At 41.7% G+C, this 18,135-nt stretch overlaps 1 non-coding gene across 1 annotated transcript; it reads left to right on the forward strand.

The window, feature by feature from the left end:
- The first annotated feature begins 1,218 nt into the window (after window positions 1-1,218).
- LOC142174071 (small nucleolar RNA R71) lies at window positions 1,219-1,323 on the forward strand. The gene has a single exon (XR_012703422.1). It is a non-coding gene; the product is annotated as a small nucleolar RNA R71 (small nucleolar RNA).
- The last annotated feature ends 16,812 nt before the right edge of the window (window positions 1,324-18,135 follow it).

The raw sequence follows: 18,135 nt of genomic DNA on the forward strand, positions 1-18,135 counted from the left end.
GTTTTCCAAGAGACAAAGGAATTGTGAAACTCCCAGGATCCTTTAACTTAGGAGGAAGTTTACTCTGAACTCTGGCACTGCACTCTTCAGTAAGTGCAACTGTTTCGAACTTTGTATGTCTTCATTTGTTTGCCACAATATCTCTGAGATACCTTGCATACTTAGGCACTTCCTGCAAAATTTCCACCAAAGGTAAATTCACACGCACTTGGCTCAAAATATCTAAGAATTTCTTGTACTTAGCATCCTCTGTTTGCTTCTTCAGTCTTTGTGGAAACGGAGGTGGTGGCCTTGTCACAATTACTAGCTCTGACCCTTTGTTCTCTTTCTCATTCTCCTCAACTGGCTTGGGAACTAATTCTCCTTCAAGACGAGCTGTATACTTCTTTTTCTTTGGAACTTCTTCTAATAATCTTCCATTTATCAAGGTAACCGCATTGACTTGAGCTTTAGGATTTGGCTCAGTATCACTAGGAAGAGCCCCAACTGCCCGATTATCTTGGGCACTAACAAGTTGCCCCATTTGTCGCTCCAAATTTCCCATCGCTGCTTCTTGGGCCTGCTGGTCAGCCATTAATTTTTTTTTATCATCTCTGCTGTTTGGGCTTGCTGGTCAGCCATTAATCTTTTCATCATCTCCTCGAGGTGACTCGTCGAGTTTGCATATTGTTTAGCCTGAGGTGGTCTATATTGTTATTGAGGTACTTGTGGTCGGTATTGATTCTGAGCACCTTGGTTTCCACCCTAAGAGAAGTTTGGGTGGTTCCTCCAATTGGGATTGTAAGTGTCCCCATACTAATTTGTCTGGCCTCGATTTGCATTACCCACAAAATATATAGACTCTAGATTTGCTGGGCACAGATTGCTCATGTGACCTTCTCCACAGACTTCACAAAATATTTGAACTTGTTGCACTGGCTGGGCTTGTTGCTTGTTAATAACCAAGGTCATCTGATTGACTTGGTTGGTCAATGTGGAAATCTGCGCTGATAATGCCGAGACGACATCTAACTCGAGAACCCCTGCAGACTTTTGCACTGTGTGTCTGCCCATCTCTCCTTGCCAATCCGGATTGCTTTTGGAGAATTTGTTCAATAATGTATATATCTCGTCAAAGCTTTTCTCCAACACTTGACTTCCAGCTGCAGCATCTACCACAATTTTTGTTTCAGGATGTAGCCCTTCTATGAAAGTGTGAGCTAACACTTTGTTTGTCTGATTGTGATGAGGACAGTCTCTGAGTAACCCCTTGAACCTCTCCCAAGCTGAGTATAAAGACTCTCCTGCTTTCTGTTTGAAGGCAACTATCTCACTTCTGATCTTTGCAGTTTTGCCTGAAGGAAAGAAACTTGCCAGAAATTTCCTTGCCAAATCATTCCATGATGTAATAGAATTAGCTGGTTCTGCCTTCAGCCATCGCTTTGCTTCGCCCAATAGAGAGAATGGAAAAGGTGTGAGCCTCACATAGTCTGGAGTGACCCCATTAGTGATATAAGTATCACTAATCTCCAAGAAGTTCAGGATATGTTGTTGTGGATCCTCATGTGGAAGACCCATAAACTGCCCATTCGCATGAAGTAGCTGGATCATGCTATGTTTCAGCTCAAAGTGCCTAGTGATTCTGGGTTTCACTATGCTGGAGGTGACATTAGCAATGTTGGGCATTTCCACCTCTTGAACAACCATATATTCCTCTGCCATGTTCATAGGAAATTGAACAAGTGCCTGAATATTATATATGTCCCTTGCTTCCCTCAACCTCCTATGAAATGTTCTCTCAGGTTCGGGGTCAAAGCCTTGAAGTCGGTCCAGAATTCTGACCCTGCGCATTCAATCAAAGTTCCTATGATCAGAGCAACTATCAAGTAACGTTAGACTTAAAGAAATAAACAAAAAAGAAAAAACTAGAAAGTAGTCAATATTCAAGTTCATCGGTAACGACGCCAAAAACTTGTTGCTCCCAAATGCACACGCAAGTATACGTGGTCGTACAAGTAATAAAATGATAAGTCGAGTGTCAAACCCACAAAGACTTGTATCAACTACCCACTAAATTCACCAAGATTGTTATTCAGTCAAGCCAAATTCAAGTTCAAGAATGTGATTATATTTAACTATACTTCTAAATAGTGACTAAATTATCAAGCAGTAAAATGGTTGTTGGGTATTCAGTAGAGACAAATATTCCAGGGTTGTGATCGATTCACCAATCCTATTGTGTTCTAGTTAACTCTCCCTTTCATACAATTCACTCATGATTTCTAATTAATCGATAATTGCTCTCATAGCCTTCTCCCGAAGTACTACTCGCCTATTTAAAATAGATCAACGCCTATATTTCTATGGAATCAATCTATCAAGAACGTATTAAGATTACGGTATTAAATTAAGCACGGTGACTAGGTATATTCCTATCCTAACCACAAATACGCCCCCCAAGAGTTAAGATCATGCTCTCTTCAATTCTTCTCTAATCTAAACATGGTTTTCCCAAGTATAGCATAGATAGTAAATAGAACCTAACTGTTGGCCAGACAATTAAGCAATTTATCACAGAATTGAAGAAACAACCATATATTAGTGAATTATAATCAAGGTTAAGTCAACGGTAAATAATAATATTCATAGCTAAATCACAACCCCAGAACTATGTGTTTTAGCCACTCATGATAATAGCAAACAATTTCATAAGTGTTGGATAATTGAAAATACTAAGAAAAGATGAAGAAAACTGAGATCTCTTTGCTCCCGGATGTTTCTCGTGTGTCTTCCCCCTTGAAAGTTGAGTATCTCCCTTAAAAATAAGATTAGTCTTGCTTTTATATGTGTTGGGTAGGTCTAGGGCCGAAATAACCTTGTCCTGGGCAAAATTGGACAGGATTCATGCCACCAGCGCCCAGCCCATCGCTAGGCGCTATCCCTGGGCTGTTAAATTGGAGCACACTGTCTTTGGCGCCACTGGTAGCGCTTGGCGCTGGCTGTGGCGCTGGAAATTCCCTTCCTTGCTTTTTCGTTCGTTGGCTCTAATGTCGCACCTTTCACCCCCAATTGCTCCCTGATCATTCCTACACATAAAAACACCTCAAATTTGTATAAATCCAAATATTTTACATCCTAAATCCATGGAACAAAAGTAAAACATGAGGCGATATACATATAAATATATATACTTTAAGCTAATTATCAATCGTTTTAAGACAATAACAATAACACAAAGGTATATACCCTACTCTTAGAAGTTGTACAAAATACTACTATGAATGTGTGATAACAAATAACACTATAAGGATCACAATCCGAACACAAGGGTGTGGTACACTGCCAACATCTTCAACATGCGTAAGAATACTCAAAGAAACCAATAATAGGTACAACCAAAGAGAGGGAACATTAGTAGATTATCTAGGAATCCAACATTCAGTCATATGATTAAAAAGACACACTCATCAACTGATAATTTTAAATTTTAAATGAGTTCCTACTCATAACACCTTGACAGCTTATTAGACTATGTTTGAATTAATTAAAAGTTTATTCATAGGCTAAGTCTTAATCTCTACTAATAGTATGCGCTTACAACCTTATTCAGTATCCTTAAAGCAATATTAACAAGGACACTTAAGCAAGCAAACTAATCTTTACATAAGCATATGGCATGATCATTAAAGATTAATAACCTCACATTCAAACTATGCTCATTAGGAGTTAAGACATTCATATAAATACAAGGTAATGTTCTGACAGGGTAGGTATACATTAAGAGCTTCCCTTAAGTCTATAAGTGAGTTACATTTAACTATGCAGGCCTAGCAAAGTTCAACTTCCCTTATGTGATAGTACAATATGAGAACATAAGCATGAGTATGAAGACAAACAAAGGTCTGTTTCAAAATAAGAAAAAGTGCAGAACCCTTAGGAGATATACACACATGAGACATTCCTATAGAGTGCAAGACTACAACATGGTAGATTATAGAATCAGACAAACATGCTAATTACAGGGGGTTCATAACAATAGATTGCTTCATATTAAGCATGCACAGTCCTTGTAGCAGGATTGTGAGTCCACCTAAACAGGTTCAGTAGATTAGCACTAATATGATGAAATTCTAGTTCCAGATGTGTCAACAACCAAGAGAGGTGTAGTACTCCGTAAATTTGAATTAGGTGTGGATGCGTTAAATGAATATTAATGTGACCATTTAGACATGTGAAATCCTATTGGGATGAGTATAGGTAGAAATAGTTGTTTTGGAATCAAGACCGAGAGTGAGGTGCATAAAATTCGATAGAATAGACTAAGTTTATGGAAGGTCTGCCTCACAGCCTTAGACAGTGCAAGGCCATGAAAACTCATAGCCCTAGACAATGTAAGGCCATGAAAACTCACAGCCTTAGACAGTGCAAGGCACTGTCCAGGGCATTAACTTTAGTGCCTCTAACGATGCAAGACCGTGTAGTTTTGGAGCCTTGCACTGTTATTTTGGCGCCTCTGATGATGCCCCGCGCCAATGATGTCTATCCGAGCTACTTTTATTTCCTCCTCAAGTTTTGGGATGTGTGCACTTATTTAAACCCTACCCTGTACCTGTAACGACCCAGCCGATCGTTTTGAGAGAATTAGCCCTGAACCCCTATTTATTGCTCCCTCTATTTCATTTTTGGTTTTTGTGACTTATAGGGAGGATTTGTCTTTGGTTTCAGAGTGAAATGGGACACATAGTTATTAAAAGGGGAGTTTAAGTTATAGGATTTGACCGTAGTTCGAACTGTGTGAAGAAGACTTTAGAATAGAGTTTTGACGGTTCCGATAGCTCTGTAGGGTGATTTTGGTCTTAGGAGCGTGTTCAAATATTGAATTGGAGGTCCGTAGGTCATTTCAGCGACAATTGGCAAAAGTTGGAAAATGTGATAATTTTTGGGAAGTTTGACCGGGAGTGGACCTTTTGATATTGGTGTCGGATTTTGATTCCGGAAGTTTAATTAGGTTCATAATGTCAATTATGACTTGTGTACAAAATTTGAGGTCAATCGGACTTGATTTGATAGGTTTCGGCGTTGGATGTAGAAGTTTGAAGTTTTAAGGTTCATTAGGCTTGAATCGATGCACAATTTGTGTTTTTAGCATTGTTTGATGTGATTTAAAGGCTCGACTAAGTCCGTATGATATTTTATGACTTATTGGTATATTTGGTTGAGGTCCCGGGGGCCTCGAGTGCGTAACAGATAGTTAACAGATCATTTTTAAACTTAGAAGATTTTTGGTGCTGGTGTACTCGCACCTGCGGTGGATTTGGCCGCAGGTGCGGCCTCACATAAGTGAGCTAGGAGTCGCAGATGTGGAGGCGAGGAGGATGGGCAGTGGTCACAGGTGTGGTGTGAAGGCCGCAGAAGCGGAGTCGCTTCTGCAGAAGATTGATCGCAGGAGCGGGCGAGTGTGGGGAGGCATGTCCACAGAAGCGGACGTGTTTGCGCAGATGCGCACCCACAGAAGCGGGATTGGGAATGCAGAAGCGCATCCGCAGGTGTGGAACCTGGAGCGCAGGTGCGGGCCTTGAGGGACTTAAGTAATTTTCGCAGAAGTAGAGAAATTTACCGCAAAAGCGGTTCCGCAGGTGCGGTGGAATTGGCCGCAGGTGCGAAAGCCTAGGCAGTGCTTAAAACCGAAGGTTTTTTTTGATTTCTCTCATTTTGGACTTTTCAAACTCGGTCTAGGGCAATTTTTGAGAGTATTTTCGAGGGATTTCTTGAGGTAAGTCCCTTGTGTTTTATTTTTGATCAATAATCTTGTTTTCTCATTGATTTTCCCACCTAGTTAGCGTGTATTTAAGTTGTAATTTGGGAGTTGAGGCTAGGGATTTGAAGAGTTTGATTTGAGGATTTGAGTGGCTACTTGGTGTCGGATTTTGATAATTTTGGTATGGGTGAACTCGATATCGAATGGGTGTTTGTATTTTGTGACTTTTACCTGATTCTGAGACGTGGGTCCGGGTCGACTTTTAGGGCGATTTTTTGATTCTTTGCTTAAGTCATAGTTTCAGTATTTTAATTAGTTTCTTGTAGTTGTATTCATGATATGTAATTTCTTTTGGCTAGATTTGGGCCATTTGGAGTCGGAAAATCTAGGGAAAGGCATTCTTACCGACTGATTGAGCAAAAGTTGAGGTAAGTGACTTGTCTAACTTTGTGTGGGGGAAATCTCCTTAGGATTTGGTACTGTTGTAACACTTTGTGATATGTGAGCACCGTGTACGCGAGGTGACGAGTGCGTACACGGGCTAATTGTGGAAATTTCGATTCTTGCTGAGTTGTCTTATTTTAAATTCCTTAACTGAGTTGCCTTAGCTTATGTAGTGATCATCTTTAGCTTAGTATTGTATGTCTACGTGCCTTAACTCCTACTTGCAAATTGTGCAACATGCTTAGCTGAATTACATGCTTCCCTTGATTTGAATTAAATCTTTAACTGTAAGATTTCTTGCTGTAAATTCGTTGTTCCTTCGGTTCGGTTATCTGCTGCATATTTACTTTGGGACTACAAGGTGTTTCCTCGGGAGATCCCCCTGTACTGCATATTTACTTTGGGACTATGAGGCTGTTTCTCAGGAGATCCCCCTGTACTTCATATTTACTTTGGGACTACGAGACGGTTCCTCGGGAGATCCCCTTGTACTGCATATTTACTTTGGGACTACGAGGCATTTACTCGGGAGATCCCCCCTGTCTTGTATACTTACATTTGGGAGTACGAGAGGTACCTCGGGAGTGCCCCTGCTGTTTACCTCTAATTGCTGAGCTGTTATGTTTCTAAAACTTCTTGTTGTTTAAAATTTTAGTCATTTCTAAATATTATTATATCTTGTGCCTTACTTTTATTTTAAACCAGTATGGCCCTGACCTGATATCGTCACTACTCTACCGAGGTTAGGCTTGGCACTTACTGGGTACCGTTGTGGTGTACTCATGCTACACTTCTGCACATCTTTTTGTGCAGATCCAGGTAACACTTACCAGACCAGATATCAGTGAGCTAGCTTGTACGCGGAGACTTCAAGGTACATCTGCCAGCGTCCGCAGACCTCGGAGTCCCCCTCTATCCTTGTTATGTTATTTTTCCTTATTCTCTTTAAACTCTTATGTATAGAGACACATAGTATTTTTTTTTAAAAGCTTGTGACTTATTTCCACCAGGTTTTGGGAGTTGTAATTATTGTTTTGCAGTTTTACATTTACTTTATGTTGAGAATTGGGCTTCGGTTTTATATTATGTTATTCCGCCAATTTGTTAAGCTTAACTAGTCTTAGAGACTAGGTGCCATCACGACATCCTAAGGAGTGTGAATTAGGGTCGTGACAAGTTGGTATCAGACCACTAGGGTCATAGGTGTTATGAGTCACAAACATGTTTAGTAGAGTCTCGTGGATCTTTAAGGAGACATCTGTACTTATCTTCAGGAGGCTATGGAACTGTTAGAAAAGGTTTCACTTTCTTTGATTCCTTATTATGCATGATTTTGACTTCAGACTCTAAACTTCTGTCTTTCTATTCTCTCATAGATGGTGAGAACACGTACAACTGGATCGGATGATCAAACACACGCGCCCCCTGCTAGAGACACGAGAGGCCGAGGCTGGGGTAGAGGCCGGGGACTTACACGTGGTGCAACCAAAGCACCCGCACGAGCTTCTACAGAGGAGCCACCAGTTACTCCAGTTGAAGGGCAGGCACCTGAGACACCTGCTACTGCACTAGCCCTCCAGGAGACTCTAGCCCAGTTTCTGAGCATGTTCAGTACCTTAGCTCAGGCAGGATTGATATTGCTTGCTCCTGCCACATCTCAGGCCGGGGGAGGAGCACAGACTCCCATCGCCGGTACCACAGAGCAGCGGATTCATGTTTACCAGGTTCCATAGATCATACTGATGCCGCCAGTACCTCCAGTTCAGCCCGGGGTTAAGGCATCAGCTTCTGAGGCAGAGCAGCTCAGGCTCGAGAGGTACAAAAAGTACCACCCTCCTACTTTCAGTGGCTTGGCTTTAGAGGATGCCCAGGATTTTCTTGAGGAGTGCCACCGTATCCTTCGTACTATAGGTGTTACAAAGACTAGTGGGGTTTCTTTCACTACATTCCAGCTTAGAGGAGTGGCCTATCAGTGGTGGCACGCATACGAGTTAGATAGTAAGGCTGAGGCAACTTCACTCACTTGGACTCAGTTCTCAGATATGTTCTTGAGGGAGTATGTTCCCTAGAGTCTCAGAGATGCTTGGCGCGCAAAGTTTGAGCAGTTGCGCCAGGGTGCTATGACCGTGTCAGAGTATGCGGTCCGATTCAGTGATTTTGTTAGGCATGCAACGGCCTTGGTTGCTACTATTTGAGAGCGGGTTTGTCGGTTTATTGAGGGGCTCAACCCCAGTATCAGGTTGATCATGGCGTAAGAGTTGGAGATGGATATTGCGTACCAGCAGGTAGTACGGATTGGTAGGAGGTTAGAGGTTATGCTGACTCGGGATATAGAGGAGAGAGAGGTCAAGAGGTCTCGAGAGTCAGGCACTTATAGTGGTACTTGTGCCCCAGCTACAACTCTTCAGTGCAGAGGTTATATGGGTCGCCCTATTCATTTAGCACTTCTAGCCGCCAGCGGTGCTCCGGCCACTTCTAGGCCCCATGATCCTTATTATGTACTGCCAGTGTCTAGTGTGTCTCATGTACAGGGTGCTTCCAGTGGTCAGTCTAGTCGATCAGGCCTGATCCAGTTGCAGCAGCCATGTCCTCCGGGAGCTTGTTTTGAGTGTGGCGACACTCTTAATTTGGTGAGGGATTGCCCTAGATTCAAGATGGGTGAACCTCCACATATTTCTCAGGCACCGCGTGCCCCGCCGGGTCCTCAGGCTATGATTACAGCACCAGCTACCACCCCACCTGCACATTCAGCTAGAGGTGGAGGTCAGACAGGTAGAGGTCGCCCTAGAGAGGGAGGCCAGGCCAGATATTACGCTCTTCCTACTAGGACAGAGGCAGTTACATCAGATTCTGTTATCACAGGTATTGTTCCGGTCTGTCATAGTGATGCATCAGTCTTATTTGATCCAGGCTCCACTTATTCCTATGTGTTGTCTTATTTTCCTTTGTATTTGGGTGTATTCCATGATTCTCTGAGTTCACATGTTTATGTATCTACACCTTTGGGTGATTCCATTATTTTTGACCATGTGTATTGGTCGTGTTTGATTGTTCTTAGTAGTTTTGAGACCGGAGATGATTTATTATTGCTCAGTATGGTGGATTTCGATGTTATTTTGGGCATGGACTGGTTGTCACCCTATCACGCTATCCTTGATTGTCATTCCAAGACAGTGACGTTGGCTATGCCAGGTCTATCGCGGCTAGAGTGGAGAGGTACCTTGGATCATGTTCCTAGCAGGGTTGTTTCATTTCTTAAAGCTCAACGAATAGTTGAGAAGGGGTGTGATGCGTATCTGGCCTATGTGAGAGATGTTAGTATTGATACTCCTACTGTAGAGTCAGTTCCTGCAGTAAGGGATTTTTCTGATGTATTTCCAGCAGATCTTCTGGGTATGTCACCCGATAGAGATATTGACTTTGGGATTGATTTGTTACCAGACACTCAACCCATTTCTATTCCACCTTACCGGATAGCCCTAACAGAGTTGAAAGAATTAAAAGAACATTTGCAAGAGCTGCTCGATAAGGGCTTCATTCGGCCCAGTGTGTCGCCCTGGGGTGCTCATTTCTTGTTTGTGAAGAAGAAGGATGGTTCTATGCGAATGTGTATCGATTATCGCCAGTTGAACAAGGTTACAGTGAAGAACAGGTATCCATTGCCACGTTTTGATGACCTATTTGATCAGCTTCAGGGTGCCAGAGTGTTCTCTAAGATCGGCTTGCGTTCAGGCTATCATCAGTTGAAGATTCGGGAGCCAGATATCCCGAAGACTGCTTTCAGGACTTGGTATGGTCATTACGAGTTCCTTGTGATGTCTTTTAGGCTGCCAAAGCCCGAGCAACATTCATGCACTTGATGAACATTGTATTTCAGCCCTATCTTGACTCTTTCATCATTGTATTTATTGACGACATTATGGTGTACTCCCGGAGTCGGGAGGATCATGAGCAACACCTGAGGACTGTGCTTCAGACCTTGAGAGAAAAGAAGTTGTATGCAAATTTTTTGAAGTGTGAATTCTGGTTAGATTCTGTGGCATTTTTGGGTCACGTAGTATCTAATGAAGGGATCAAGGTAGACTCGAAGAAGATTGAAGCTGTGCAAAGTTGGCCAGACCATCCTCAGCTACGTAGATCCGGAGTTTTCTTGGCTTGGCAGGGTATTATCGTCGATTTGTAGAGGGTTTCTCGTCTATTGCATCACCTATGACCAGATTGACCCAGAAGGGTGCTCTGTTCAGGTGGACTGAGGAGTGTAAGGAGAGCTTTCAAAAGCTCAAGACCGCTTTGGCTACAGCCCTAATGTTAGTGTTACCTACTGGATCGGGGTCCTATACGATGTATTATGATGCGTCGCGTATTGGTCTCGGTGCGGTGTTGATGCACGATGGTAGGGTGATTGCCCACGCATCCAGAAAGCTGAAGGTGCATGAGAAGAACTATCATGTCCATGACCTCGAGTTAGCAGCTATTGTTCATGCCTTGAAGATCTGGCGGCACTATTTATATGGTGTTCTTTGTGAAGTTTTCACCGATCACCAAAGTCTACATCATCTGTTTAAATAGAAGGATCTTAACTTACGGGAGCGGAGATGGTTGGAGTTGCTTAAGGATTATGACATCACCATTGTTTATCATCCCGGGAAGGCCAATACTATGGTTGTTGCCTTGAGTCGCAAGGCAGAGAGTTTGGGTAGTTTAGCATATCTACCAGTAGCAGAGAGGCCTTTAGCCTTGGATATTCAGGCCTTGTCCAACTAGTTTGTCAGATTGGATATTTCTGAGCCGAGCAGAGTTTTGGCTTTTGTGGTTTCTTAGTTTTCTCTCTATGATTGTATCAGGGAGCGTCAGTATGATGACCCCCATCTGCTTGTCCTCAAGGACACAGTTCAGCACGGTGATGCCATGGAAGTCACTATTGTAGATGACGGTGGTTTACGGATGCAGGGCAGGCTATGTGTGCCTAATATAGATGGTTTGCATGAGTTGATCCTTCAGGAGGCTCACAGTTCGCAGTACTCCATTCACCCAGGTGCCGCGGAGATTTATCAAAATTTGAGGCAGCACTATTGGTGGAGGCAGATGAAGAAGGACATAGTGGAATATATAGCTCGTTGCCTAAATTGTTAGCAGGTGAAGTATGAGCATCAGTGACCGGGTGGATTAATTCAAATGTTAGATATTCCAGAGTGGAAATGGGAGTGGATCACTATGGATTTCGTTGTTGGGCTCCCACGGACTCAGACGAAGTTCAATGCAGTTTGGGTGATTATGGATAGATTGACCAAGTCAGCTCATTTCATTCCTATGGCTACTACTTACTATACAGAGCAGCTGGCTCAGGTTTACATCCGCGAGATTGTCAGACTTCATGGCATATCGGTATCTATCATCTCTGACCGGGGTACGCAGTTTACATCACGGTTCTGGAGAGTCGTACAGTGTGAGTTGGGTACTCGTGTGGAGTTGAGCATAACATTTCATCCTCAGAAGGACGAACAGTCTGAGTGCACTACTCAGATATTGGAGGATATGCTTCGTGCGCGTGTGATTGATTTTGGGGGTGCTTGGGATCAGTTCTTGCCACTTGCGGAGTTTGCCTACAACAACAGTTATCAGTCGAGCATTCAGATGGCGCCGTATGAGGCTTTGTATGGTAGACAGTGCTGGTCTCCAGTGGGTTGGTTTGAGCCGGGCGAGGCTAGGCTATTGGGTACAAACTTGGTTCAGGATGCTTTGGAAAAGGTTAAATTGATTCAGGATCGACTTCGTATAGCCCAGTCCAGGCATAAGAGTTATGTAGATCAAAAGGTTTACGACGTTGCATTCATGGTTGGGGAGCGGGTCTTGCTCCGAGTTTCGCCCATGAAGGGTGTTATGAGGTTCGGGAAGAAGGGTAAGTTGAGCCCTAGGTATATCGGGCCTTTTGAGATTGTTGATAGGGTTGGAGAGATGGCTTACAAACTTACACTACCACCTAGTCTCTCTGTAGCTCATCCAGTATTCCATGTTTCCATGCTCCAGAAGTATCACGGCGATCCGTCTCATGTGTTAGACTTCAGCTTAGTCCAGTTGGACAAAGATCTATCTTATGTTGAGGAGCCAGTGGCCATTTGGACAGGCAGGTTCAAAAGTTGAGGTCGAAGAACATCGCGTCAGTGAAGGTGCAGTGGAGGGGTCAAACGGTCGAGGAGGCGACTTGGGAGACCGAGCATAATATGCGCAACAGTTATCCTTATCTTTTCACCACTTTAGGTATGTCTCTATACTCGTTCGAGGACGAACGTATGTTTTAAGAGGGGGAGGATGTAATGACCCGGCCGGTCATTTTAAGAGAATTAGCCCTGAACCCCTATTTATTGCTCCCTCTATTTCATTTTTGGGTTTTGTGACTTGCCGGGAGGATTTGTCTTTGGTTTCGGAGTGAAATGAGACACATAGTCCTTAAAATGGGAGATTATGTCGTAGGATTTGATTTTTGTTCGAACTATGTGAAGATGAATCCGGAATGGAGTTCTGACGGTTCCAATAGCTCCGTAGGGTGATTTTGGTCTTAGGAGCATGTTCGGATGTCGAATTGGAGGTCAGTAGGTCATTTTAACGACAATTGGTGAAAGTTGGAAAATGGGATGACTTTTGGGAAGTTTGACCGGGAGTGAACATTTTGATATCGAGATCGGATTCCAATTCTGGAAGTTTGAGTAGGTATGTAATGTCAATTATGACTTGTGTACAAAATTTGAGGTCAATCGGACTTGATTTGATAGGTTTCGGCATCGGATATAGAAGTTTGAAGTTTTAAGGTTCATTAGGCTTGAATCGATGTGCAATTTGTGTTTTTAGCATTGTTTGATGTGATTTAAAGGCTCGATTAAGTCCGTATGATGTTTTATGAGTTGTTGATATATTTGGTTGAGGTCCCAGGGGCCTCGAGTGAGTTTCAGATGGTTAACAGATCATTTTTGGACTTTGAAGATTTTTGGTACTGGTGTACTCGCACCTGCAGCTCGCATAAGCGAGCTGGGAGTCGCATATGCGGAGGCGAGGAGGATGGGCAGTGGTCGCAGGTGCGGTGTGAAGGCCGCAGAAGCGGAGTCTCTTCTGCGGAAGATTGATAGCAGAAGCGGGCGAGTGTGGGGAGGCCTGTCCGTAGAAGCGGACGTGTTTGCGCAGATGCGCACCCGCGGAAGCGGAATTGGGAACGCAAAAGCGCATCCGCAGGTGCAGAACCTGGAGCGCAGGTGCAGTCCTTGAGAGACTTAAGTGATTTTCGCAAAAGCAGAGGAATTTACTGCAAAAGCAGTTTCGCAGGTGCGGTGGAATTGGCCGCAGGTGCGAAAAGCCTTGACAGTGCTTAAAACTGAAGGGTTTCATGATTTCTCTCATTTTGACCTTTGCAAACTCGGTCTAGTGCAATTTTGGAGAGCATTTTCGAGGGATTTCTTGAGGTAAGTCCCTTGTGTTTATTTTGATCAATAATCTTGTTTCCCCATTGATTTTCCCACCCAGTTAGCGTGTATTTAAGGTGGAATTTGGGAGTTGAGGCTAGGGATTTGGAGAGTTTGATTTGAGAATTTGAGTGGCGACATGGTGTCGGATTTTGGTAGTTTTGGTATGGGTGAACTCGATATCAAATGGGTGTTTGTATTTTTTGACTTTTACCTGATTCCGAGACGTGGGCCCGGGTCGACTTTTTGAGCGATTTTTCGATTCTTTGCTTAAGTCGTAATTTCAGTATTTAAATTAGTTTCTTGTAGTTTTATTCATGATATTTAATTTCTTTTGGCTAGATTTGGGCCATTCAGAGTAGGAAAATCGAGGGAAAGACATTCTTACTGATTGATTGAGCGATATTTGAGGTAAGTGACTTGTCTAACTTTGTGTGGGGAAAATCACCTAAGGATTTGGTACTGTTGTAACACTTTGTGATATGTGAGCGACGTGTACGCGAGGTGACGAGTGCGTACACAGGCTAATTGTGGAAATTTCGGTTCTTGCTGAGTTGTCTTATTTTAAATTCCTTAACTGAGTTGCCTTAGATTATGTAGTGATTTTTGTTTAGCCTAGTATCACATGTCTACGTGCCTTAACTCCTACTTGCAAATTGTTCAACATGCTTAGTTGAATTACTTGCTTCCCTTGATTTGAATTAAATCTTAAACTATAAGATTTCTTGCTGTAAATTCGTTATTCGTTCGGTTCGATTATCTGCTGCATATTTACTTTAGGACTACGAGGCATTTACTCAGGAGATCCCCCTGTACTGCATATTTACTATGGGACTACGAGGAGGTTCCTCGGGAGATCTCCCTGTACTACATATTTAATTTGGGACTACGAGGCGGTTCCTTGGGAGATCCCCCTGTACTGCATTTTTACATTGGGACTACGAGGTGGTTCCACAGGAGATCCCCCTGTACTGCATATTTACTTTGGGACTGTGAGGCATTTACTCGGGAGATCCCCTCTGTCTTGCATATTTACATTTTGGAGTACGTGGCGGTACCTCGGTAGTACCCCTATTATTTACTTCTAATTGCTGAGCTGTTATCTTTCTGAAACTTCTTGTTGTTTAAATCTCAGTCATTTCTAAATATTATTATATCTTCTGCCTTACTTTTATTTTAAACTAGTAAGGCCCTGACCTGACCTCGTCACTACTCTACCGAGGTTAGACTTGGCACTTACTGGGTACCGTTGTGGTGTACTCATGCTACTCTTCTGCACATCTTTTTGTGCAGATCCAGGTACCGCTTACCAGACCAGATATCAGTGAGCTAGCATGCACGCGGAGACTTCAAGGTACATATGCCAGCGTCCGTAGACCTCGGAGTCCCTCTCTATCCTTGTTATGTTGTTTTTCCTTATTCTCTCTAAACTCTAACGTATAGAGATATATAGTATTTCTCTTAGAAGCTTGTGTCTTATTTTCACCGGGTTTTGGGAGTTGTAATTATTGATTTGCAGTTTTACATTTATTTCATGTTGAGAATTGGGCTTCAGTTTTATATTATGTTATTCCGCAAATGTGTTAGGCTTACCTAGTCTTAGTGACTAGGTGCCATCACGACATCCTAAGGAGGGTGAATTTAGGTCGTGACAGTACCCCACACCCCAAAACACGAAAACTTACTCTAGAAATGGAAGCTCTCAAGTACCTAGCTCCCCCAAGGTCCCTCCATCATCCAAGGTAAGTTCTAACGATGATTCTAAGTTAATTTCAATTCTCCAAAACCTTATTAACATGGGTAAATCCTTCATTTCAATAGATATTCGATCGAGACATCATTGCTGAGAAAAGAAACCTTAGAACTCGAATTCAAGAGGATTGAAATTCAAAAAGGTAATGTTCTTACTCCCTAATCATTTATAGATGTGAATTGATAAGTTCTTGGGAGAATAGTAGATGATTTTCATAAAGAGAATCATATGAACTATGCTAGGGTTCTGGTTGCTACTTCTAGTAAATATTTGGGTGATGAGAAATTGTGTTAGTTACATCTTTTTGGGATTATAGAAACACCTAGAAGTAGTAGAATGAGAATTGGTTGAAGAAAACACAAATAATAAGGGCTATGAGACTTTACGCCCATAAGGTGTTTGATAAAATGCCTAAGTGACCAAAACATGAGTATTATTGCTAATATGGAGTCCGTTTGACTTATATTGCTATAAATTAAAGTTGAAAGGGATGGTGAACGTTGTATTATGCCCAAGAGTAGGATGTTAAGGTATGTGAGGATAACTCTCTATGTTTGGGAATGTTAATGATTCTCCCTACACTACGTTTTTTTTACAACGTTACTAATTTCCTCAGAAATATAATTAATCTTAGTTTCTTGAATAGTTGCAGAACTTCTATTCTCTAGCTTCGTAATTCGTTCATGACTTTCCTTTAGAATATTGTGAGCACAGTGTGTAATCATTATAGACTTGTTTTTTATGCTCATGAGTCTCAGTCTAGATTACTCAGCATGTCATAAATAGTTGAAGATTCAGTTTTCATAATCAGTTTATGAATACATGTCCAGTCTAGTTCTATTCAGCATTCCAATATCATGTAACTCAATATGATTCAATATTTCAGTATCATGTATTGCAGTATGATTCTCAGCTCCTGATTTTAAATCCCTGAATATTGAACACATGTATTTGGGCCTGAGGCCGAAGTTTATGCTTTATGCATCTTTGGACCTGAGGCCGTAGTTTATGATTTATGCATCTTTGGTCCCAAGGACACAGTTATGTATACATATACTTGGGCTCGGAGCCGCAACTCGTGCATATATATATTGGGCCTGAGGCTACAATTTGTTTATTCAGATAAACAGGTGGTTCATCATTCAGAAGAGGGAGTATTCATATCCTTACTTCTTTGTCCAGTTATCATTTATCAGTTCAGTTATCAGTTATTAGTCATCAATTCAGTTATCAGTTATCAGTTATCAGTTCAGTTTCATTTTTAGTATTTATAGTTTATTTTTTCAGTTGTTTTACATACCAGTGCAATTCAAATGTAGTGACGTCTCTTTCACCCGGGGCCTGCATCTCACGATGCAGGTAACAATTTACAGGTTGACGATTCAGAGCGCTAGGATTCTCGTACCAACTATTTGGTGAGCCCAGTTCTTTCAGGGCATTATCATTACTTTTAGTCTTTTAGTATTGACAGACAGTCAGTGTTCTCAGTAATTTATTAGAGGCTTCATAGACTATATAACAGTTAGACAGAGTCACATGCATTTCATGTTAAGCAATGTTGGCTACAGAAATGTTTGAGACTTGTATTAATGTTTTCACACTTTGATTTATATTATTCAGACTTTTTGTATATCAGCATGTGTTAGTTTATCTTCCGCATTCAGCATGTTATGATATAACATGTTGATTTGGCGAGCCAGTTGATTCGCTCGGTCACATATAGTCAGGCATCGGGTGTCGTGTTACGTCCAGGCCCTGGTTCAGGGCGTGATAAGAGGATGCACAAATACAACACCTATCAATCTTTTAGGGACAATCAAAGGCACAACTTAGGCTAGACTAGCAGAACACATATGAAATCAATTGTAGAGATTCATTAGAGCATAGTTAAGTTCATTCATAGACATACTTACACAGTGAAACTCATAGGTATGATCAAACAGTCATGAAGGTTAAAAGAAAGACTCATTACAATGCTCTTTCAATATCTACAGAATCACAAAAGACACATTGGAAGGGAGAAAGCAAACCAAACAACTTAAATTGATATATTCCAATCCTTCAATTAACCTTAAGTGTTCACATCTTATTTTTTAACTTTAGTTTATTAGGTAAGCAATAACAATTGCATGATACAGATCAACAAGTAACTCCAAGGTAAAGATCAATAGAGTAAACATGAGAACCATAGCAGAACCATCAAGAGAATATAAAGTTAGAACAAGCATACAGAACCATTAAGGCTCTTTAGCCAGCTATATAAGTTTTAATTAGCACCCAAATTACTTAACTTAAGGAGCATTCATTAATCTTGCAAGACTAGTCAATTAATATTAACTCAGTATCAAGACATTAAGAGAAATAGTTGGTTCATATGCAAAGCATGATTATCAAACATAAGTTAACTACAACACATCACGAACAGAAACAATCATTAGAGAATAATGGTGTAGACATGATTTCAACTAAAACGATTAAAAGAAAGGAAGGGGTTGAAGTACTAACTTTCTTTTGAGTAGCAAACCAAACAAGGATTCTTGTTAGCCGTTTAGGAATCGAAGCTCAAACAACTACCAACGAATTGAACTCAAAACCAGAAATAGAGGAAGATGAAGAATCCGTTAGAAACTAGGGTTTCTGATAGACTCTGTAAGCTCGTATTAGATGTGTTTCTTAGGTTGTTAGGTGTTGTTAGGTGAAAGCAATTAAGGCTACTATTTATAGTTCCTTCAAGCCTTAAGGTTTCGGTA

Source organism: Nicotiana tabacum, chromosome 19, assembly GCF_000715075.1.
Source record: "Nicotiana tabacum cultivar K326 chromosome 19, ASM71507v2, whole genome shotgun sequence".
Taxonomy (NCBI): Eukaryota; Viridiplantae; Streptophyta; class Magnoliopsida; order Solanales; family Solanaceae; genus Nicotiana; species Nicotiana tabacum.